Below are 8,404 nucleotides of genomic sequence, written 5' to 3'. Positions count from 1 at the left end.
CAATTTGCGCAGGCTATTTAGGCTTGTTGAATAGAATGTAACCTCTGGAGTATCCAGCCCTGGAGAAACAGGGGAGGGACTTGGGGTTAGGTGTAAATACTGCTGGGTCTACGGTTCTGCGCACCAACCCCCACATTTTGGTTGGGTGTCCGTTCTTGCAAGATGGTGAATAAATTCTTTTCTTCTCGACAATACGGTGAGCGTTTATTCCTTTTTAAGAATAGTGCTTGTTTCTCACAAATGTGACTTGTAATTAATAATATTAGCCAACACTTAATTCACTTACTCTGTGCCATGTCCATTCTTAGAACTTTCTAGGCCTCAGCTCAAGTAATTCTCCTAAGGCACAGAAAGTAGAAAAAACCTGCTCACAGTCACACAATTGGTAAGTGCTGAAGGCAGGACCCACCCCACCAGTCTGGCTCCAGAGCTGGCTTCTTAACCATTCTGCTCTGCTCCTGCCCCCCCTGAGGCAGATAATACACATCTCTGCCACCAGACATTGAGGGCCTACATGGTGGATATTTGTTCTTTTCCTTGCTTGCCATTATATTCTTAGTACCCAACACCACATGGTAGTTAATACACACACACACACACACACATACACACACACTAAGGGGTCACTCTCTCCCCTTAGTCCTTCTTTGCCCTTCTCCCTTCCCCTGCTGGCTTGTGTGCTTTTCTGGGCTTCAGTTGCTACACTTGGCACATGGTTCTGGAGGGAAATATTTTGAGGTCTAATTCCCTTCTAGAAGATTAACTCTTTGAAGACAGGCGCTGGGCCTTCTCCAGGGCTCAGCACGGGTGGTACACGCCATAGGCGTTTGATAATTCTTTTGAGTGAATGCAAAGTCTCTTGACCACTGCAGCTGGGCCCTGGATAGGGGGCAAGAAGACCTGCATTCTGAGCACCAACTCTAAATTCCTGTGAAACCTTGGGTAAGTTCCTCCAACCTCACTCTGAGCCTCAAAAGTAATTATGACCTTGGGTTTTTCCAGAGATGAAAGCTTGGGGAAAGTCCTTTAAACCATGAAAAGTACAGGATTATTGTTACAACTGATATAAACACATGCAGTTGCTGAGCTCTTGCATCTTAGTCATCAACGTAGCTCCAGCTTCCTGCTGTTCCTCAAACATATTAATTCATTCCTGTCTCAAGGCCTCTGCACTGGCTCCTACACCAGTCAAGGCAAGTGATGTTGGCTGCAAGGAAAAAACTCAGTTTTAGGGCACTGGGGAAGAACAAAGTTTCCACTGTTCTATTAATTCATTTAATCCTCCCATCAACCTCAAGAGGCAATTACTATTATCCCCATTTTACAGAGAAGGAAATCAAAGCTTCAAGAAGCTTTTGCCAAAGGTTGCACAACTTGTATGTAGCAGAACCAGGATATACATAGAAGCAGTCTGGACCCAGCATCCAGCTTCTCAACTGCATGGCTGTCTGCTTCTCAACATTTATTAAAACTTAATTAGCAAAAACAATACAAACCCCATACACAGAACTCCTGCAACTGTTCCTATAACTTTGAATTTATTTCAAAATAAAATTAAAAAAAAAAAACTTAATTAGCATAGGGTAGGACAGGGTAGTCACTCAATAAGTAGCAGTTATTATTTGTGCCAGTTTGAATGTATTATGTCCCCCAAATGCCATTATCTTTGATGTAATCTTGTGTTGGTGGACCTATCTGTGTTAATTAGACTGTAATTCTTTGAGTGTTTCCATGGATATGTGCCCCACCCAACTGTGGGTGATGACTCTGATTGGATAATTTCCGTGGAGGTGTTGGCCCGCCCATTGGGTGGGTCTGAATTAAATTGCTGGCTCACTATATAAGATCATACAGAGGGAGTGAGCTTGCTACAGCCAAGAGGGACACTTTGAAGAAAGCACAGGAGCTGCAGATGAGAGACAGTTTGAAGACAGCCATTCAAAGCAGACTCTTGTTCCGGAGAAGCTGAGAGAGGACAAATATCCCAAGTGCAACTAACAAGTGACATTTTGGAGGAACTGCAGCCTAGAGAGGAACGTCCTGGGAGAAAGCCATTTTGAAACCAGAACTTTGGAGCAGACGCCAGCCATGTGCCTTCCCAGCTAACAGAGGTTTTCCGGACACCATTGGCCATCCTCCACTTAAGGTACCCAATTGCTGATGTGTTACCTTGGACACTTTATGGCCTTAAGACTGTAACTGTGTAACCAAATAAACCCCACTTTATAAAAGTCAATCCACCTCTGGTGTTTTGCATTCTGGCAGCATTAGCAAACTAGAACATTATTTCTCTACTCCTTTCAGATATTTGACTCTCTTAATCTTACAGTCCAACCCCCAGAACCAAGCTGACACCTCTTCCTACTTCACTCTGTCTTCTGGAGTCAGGGTTTCTGGGTTTCCATCCAGTCTCCACCAACCACTAGCTCTGTAAACCTAGGAAGGTTACATCCCACTCAAGGTCCGATTTTCTCACCTGTAACATGGTGGCAGTAACCATCCCTATGTCCCAGAACCCACTATGGGGACTGGTGAGATGATCAGACCAGCCATTTCTGGCAGCAATGTGGTCCAGGGGTTGAACTCCTGGGTTTGTCAGACCTGGTTCCAATTTCAGCCCTGATTTTTCCTTCCTGCCTCTGTTTCTTTCTTTTAGAGAAACAGCAAGGCCTGGTCAAGAAGCTTTTATTTTTTCCTGATGGCTTAAATTTTCTTTTATTCATCATATGAGAGTGAAGTCAAGTTTACAGTTTTTTTTTAAATTCAGTTTTATTGAGATATATTCACATACCATACAATCATCCATGGTGTACAATCAACTGTTCACAGTACCATCTTATAGTTGTGCATTCATCACCCCAATCTATTTTTGAACATTTCCCTTACACCAGAAAGAATCAGAATAAGAATAAAAAATAAAAATAAAAAAAGAACAGCAAACCACCTCCCCATCCCACCCTATTTTTCATTTAGGTTTTGTCCCCATTTTTTCTACTCATGCATCCATACACTGGATAAAGGGAATGCGATCCACAAGGTTTTCACAATCACACTAAGTTTACAGGTTTTTAAACAGAAAAAAACACTGCTAAGTGACTTCTTCCCCTGCTGGATTCCTGTTGGGTATTGAAAAATACTATCCGTTGGGTAAGGCAGAAATGGTTGCCTTGTTCAGGTGGCCAAGACCTCAAGGTGGGGTGGGGGCAACGTCAAAAGTAGTTAAGGAAGTGGGGAAAACCGTGTATCTTTCTAGTCCTTGCTGAGCAGGTTGTCTGTTTCAATGTGTGTTGCCATTATGTCTCTTCCTAGGGTGACTGTGAGGATTCCGCAGGATCACACCTGTCAGCACTCCGGACACTGCTCTAGCTGTAGCTGTCAGGATGGGAAACAGGGTATAGCCAGTGGTTAGGAGTTCGGGCTCTGCAAAGGGATTGGAATAGACAGTTCAAATTCCAGCTCTCAAATTTACTTACGGTGAGATACTTAAATAAATCAATTTCTTCTCCCGCCCAGATCCCCAGCTAGCTGCCGGGAAGAAGGCGCCAGACACAGTCCGCAGAATCTCGGAGCTTGAGCTAAAGCATAAGGGCGGAATCCAGCAGCCTGAAATCTTTGGTCTGGGCTTCCGCTCCCGGACCTCCGATCAATCAAAGGTAAAAGCCAGACTCGGGACCAGTCAACAGCGGCACCGGCGGAGCAATGCCCGCCTCCTTAGAGCGCCCTCTCTCCTTATTGGATGTGTCCAAGCGCGAACCCAAGGCTAAGCCACCTAAGAGAAGGGAGACAGCCAATCAGTGGTGCAACTGTAGCCGGGCTTGTGCGAGAAGCGGCGCGGTCCACAAGTCACGGAAAACTGGCCGGCGGTTCAAGCCCCAGAACCGATCAGGGACGGGGAGGGCTCAAAGTCTCCTCTACAAACCTGTCCACCCCGCCCAGCGCGTGCCGAGATGGGGGAGTGATGCGAGCTCGCAGCCTGTCGATGCCAAAGCCCTGCTTCGGCGAAAAGCCGGCTGCCTGGCGCTAGCCCCCGGGCCAATTAGCGGCGGGGTCCGCGCAATGGCCCGTTGTGTCGAGCGGTGGTGAGGGGCTGGTACAGGAGGTAACGCAGCACGGGAGGCCTGGCTTAGCAGGCCGTTGAGGAGGCAGCGAGAGTTTGAAGCGCGAGCCTCCAGGCCACCCACAAGCCAAGGCACCGCCCCCTCCCCCGTCTTTTCCGTCCCCGCGTGCTTCCGGGTGAGGCGGGGCGCGCTCTGCAGCCAATCAGTGGTGCGGCCAGGCCAGACGCGGGAAAGAGGAGCTGTCCACAGACCCCTGAAGCCTAACTGACCTTTGGGGTGTAGTGGCAACCTTCACGTCCCCTTACACAAGCACTTCTCCTCAGGGACTGAGAAAAAGGCTGCATGAGCTATTCAAGGTGGCATCCCTGGGCACTGGCATTGGGAGCCTCTAGGGTCAATCAAACGAAGGATGTTCAGGGCCCAGCCTCTTCACAGAGAGGGCGGGAAAGGGCAAACCTCGCAGCCAATCAGCATAGGGGGGCCGGCTGGACGAGGGATGAGCTCTCAAAGAGGCCTACACCCCGGGACCAATCAGACTCAGGGCCTTGCCCCTTCACAGGCCAGCAGGCAGGCGCGCACTCCGCAGCCAATCGGCGACTGGCCCGAGGCAGAAGCGAGGCAGCAGCCAGGAAAAAGAGAGCGGCAAGCGCAGCAGCCAATCAGCGTCCGCCTCGGGTTCCCGGCGCGAGGAACGTTCGGTGCACGCGCTGCGCGTCGCGCTCCTGGCCTCGTGGCATTTCCCACCTTCCAACGGCCACTCGGGATTGCGCCGCCCTGAGTGTATCTTAGGCTGAGTGGGGAGGACGAAGGGGCTGAGCCGGTGAGTGCGATGGTTTTTCTCACTCTTCTTCTTTGAGATTGGACCCGGCTCAGGTAGAGCTGGGGTTTGGGGGTACAAGTGGCCGCCATGAGGATCGGGGAGTGACGGCAGAGGGTTTTAGGCCCTGGAGGCTCCTTCTATCCTGGAAAGGCTGAAAGTGGGGGCTCCTGGGCACCCGTGGGCCCAGGCTGGACGGAGGCCAGGCCAGCATGTCCTTTTGTGTTGATCTACCGCCCCTGAGGGCAGCCTGAGTTGGAAGCGTGTGCTGGGGCCATTGGAGGGCCTTGGAGCTCTGCATAGGGTCTTTGGCCAGGAAGTGTGGCCTCTGGGCTGTGGCAGTTTGTCAGGGGTCTCTGAACTGAGCTTGAATCTGGTTACTGGAAGGAGAGGACTGTGGCTCTCAGCAGGTTACAGGGAGTCACTAGCCAAGAGATAACTAGCAGGTATTTGGGAGGTTTTCTGGGGCCTTTGGACCCAGCCTAGGCTGGGAGTGAGTGTTGTTGAGGTTGAAAGCACAATGAGAAGTGGTCAAGGGTCATTGGATCCAGGCTGTGCTGGGAACATGAGGTGTCAGGGTTTTGGGGGAGTCTCTGGACTCCATGTTCAGGTGATCTTGGCAGATTTTCCAATTTGGGGTCTGGGTTGGACTGTGTGGCAGGAGATTAGGCCAGTGGCCCTTTGAGGTCTCTGGGGAGAGGGCAGAAGGTGGTGTCTCTGAATCCCAGCCAAGCTATCTGCCCTGCATGGGGTAATGCCCTGTGGTGGCTCTAGAAAGAACTGGGATTGGGTCATGTCCCCACTACTTCCCCATGTTCTTTCTGGTCATTCTCAGAAGATGTCAGTCTGAAAGCATAGGGCAGGTACCTTCGGAGGGTGGCTGTTGTTTGAGAGCACAGGAAGAGGTATGTGAGAGATTCTGCTCTTTAAGAAAACACCCAGGTTGTCTTTACTGAAGATCTTTTTGTACTCATGGGGCAGGGTGTTGACATCTAATTCCACTCAGCTTTCAAGCTCTACATGGTTTAAGGCTTGCAGAGTGCTTTCTTGTACACACAGAGTTTTTAAACTGGGGTGGGGGAAGGGGAGAGCAGGCAGTCGTCTGCGAATGAATTTAAAGGGTCTGTGGAGCCCCTGGAAACTGTTTGTGTGTATGCATTTGGGGGGAGCAAAAGGGGCCACAAAGATAAAAGAGGATTATTTAACCTGTCTAAAGATGGGCTTCAAAGCAGTCTGGGAATCTTTTGTCATTCACATACAAAATGGTATGAGCATTCACAGTTTTCTGAGGTAAAGGGTTGATTCCATGGCTTACCTTCTCAAAGGGATAGTGACCCCACCCCACCCCCACCCCACCCCCACCGAGAGGTTAAGAGCTACTGAAATCAGCAGGCTCCAGTTATTACTTATGGGGCCTGGGCAAGACTACAAATGGAGATTCCCACTTTTCTTCCCACACCTGACAGTGCCCCTCACTTTCAGGCGTCTTACACATTAGCCTGCATGTCCAAGCTCAGTCTATGCACCCTCAAACCCACCCTGCCCCATCTCAAGTCAGGGCCTAGAGTGTGCACAGCAGTTGCATGATTCACTCTCATGAGCACAGACCTGGGGTTGAGGCCCACGAAGGCCCTGAAAATAGGCTCAGAGCTATTTGGGCTGGTAAGTTCAGAATTCTGGTTCCCATTGCATGATCTAGAAGTAGGGGGTTGTGGGCTGCAGGGGGCACTTCCTACGGACCCTTGAACTTTTCAGCCCATGGAGAGGGACACAGTCAGTCAGAGGAGGCTGGAGTGAAGCCCTCTTGCAAATTTAGGACAATACTGGTGTTCAGTATTGATCTTGAAAATAGCCCCTTTGAGGAAGCTGAGGGTCTTGAAAGAGTTAGCCCGTTTTAGGGTAAAATAAAAAGGACATCCACTGTGAAGATGCAGTGGAGCCTGTTTTCCAGCTTCTAGTCTAGTTCTTTTCCCACTTATCCCATAAAAAGGCATGGTATTTTAGGGTCTCACTATATCTGGTTTTCATATCATGAAGAGCAGAGATTTAAGGGATGAAAGGAACTAATTCACCCTATGATATCTATTATCTGGTATAAGCTGAATGTACTTAACTAAGAAGAGTGAACATCTTGAAAATTCATGTAAGATTTGGATAATTGGTCTTAATCTCTGTAAAATGTTGTGGAGAGTTTAACCGTCTTAATTTTCTTAAAGAGATGTGTTCCTGGAAGGAGTGGCAAATTCACAGAATTTTTCAAAATTGAATCTTGTTTAACTTGGCTTGGAGATGGGGGAGAGCTCAATATTTAAAATAAGTGAAGTACAGGGAGAACACATTTTATAAAACAAGTAATCATCCCTCTAATGGATTCATTCTGATGGTTTCATTTCAATTATGTGTTGAAGAGAATTATGTTTTGTATTGCTATGCTAACTTTTTTCATTTCTTTAATCATGGTAGCATATAAATAACTTAAAATTTTCCATTTTAACCATTTTTAAGTCCACAATTCATTTGTGCTGACATTTTTTACATCAAGCTGGATTGTGCCTGAAGGGGTTTATGATGCCAGGATCTCTAGGAAGCTTTTTGTTGTTTTCTGCAGACAGGGTGTGCCCAAAGCCCCTCACAGATTTCCCCCCTTACTGTCCCTATGGTCAAGCCTATCCATGAGAATTAAAAAATATCAGACTTCAAACTTTATTTAGTAGTATGAGTATTAGAAAGTACTGAGAGGCAGAAGTCATATCTCCTTTTACCACTTACTCCTCTTCCTATCCTTCCTACCCACTCTACCTTCTCTCAGGATGCAGGCTTATGTCCTCTTGGCCTGTGGTTTCCTGGCTCCACTCAAAGGGGACAGCTATAGGCAATTCCTGCTGAGTCAGCGGGGGAAGTAGAAAGTGGGCAAGGTGTCTGAGGCTGGGAGCAGAGATCTTTCAAGAATAACAACAGTCATCACTGTAAAGGGCTATTTGCTTCTGTTGTCACTGCTCCGTGCCGAATGGCCTGGGCTGTTCTGTTAGCAATGTTGGGAGAGACTAGAAAAGGGCCTAGAGTATCACTGGCATAAGGGTTGAAGTACAAACGGTTCTGGAGATAACCTCTGAGGAGGTATCTCTAAGGGGATATCCTTCGGTGGGGTAGACACCAAGTGAGAGGCAAGATGGGGTTTCCCATTCTTGGGGACTTTTGCTCACTAAATGGGGAGTCCCCTTGCCCTTTCTCCCTTTTAGGCTTCCCCAAAAGCCCACTGATAGTCTTTTCACCTACATTTGGCCTACAGAGGATGCTGCCCTTCAAAGCGGTCTCCAAGTCTATTGATCATCAATAGGCAAACCACACCAATGAGGGAAGCTGAGTCACAGGCATGTGATGTAGGGCTGGGAGGTGAGGGGGGACCACTGGGTGATGACGTGATCCCTCAGACCCCTTACCCCAGCTCTGTTACCTCTTCGCCGACACTTGGGTTATCTCATGGCTTTCCTCACTCATTCCATATCTTTAAGCATCATGTGTTTCTGTG

The 8,404-nt window shown here is 48.3% G+C and overlaps 1 long non-coding RNA gene across 1 annotated transcript; it reads right to left on the bottom strand.

Moving 5' to 3' along the window:
• Positions 1 to 2,959: 2,959 nt before the first annotated feature.
• On the bottom strand, positions 2,960 to 4,265 carry LOC119521610. The gene is made up of 3 exons (XR_005214384.1): positions 3,920 to 4,265; positions 3,474 to 3,769; positions 2,960 to 3,372 (listed from the first exon to the last, which is right to left on the bottom strand). It is a non-coding gene; the product is annotated as an uncharacterized LOC119521610 (long non-coding RNA).
• Between the last annotated feature and the right edge of the window lie 4,139 nt (positions 4,266 to 8,404).

This window comes from Choloepus didactylus, chromosome 27, assembly GCF_015220235.1.
Source record: "Choloepus didactylus isolate mChoDid1 chromosome 27, mChoDid1.pri, whole genome shotgun sequence".
In the NCBI taxonomy this organism is placed as follows: domain Eukaryota; kingdom Metazoa; phylum Chordata; class Mammalia; order Pilosa; family Megalonychidae; genus Choloepus; species Choloepus didactylus.
The sequence above is the reverse complement of the archived record's forward strand: the minus strand, read 5'-3'. Positions and strand labels throughout refer to the sequence as shown.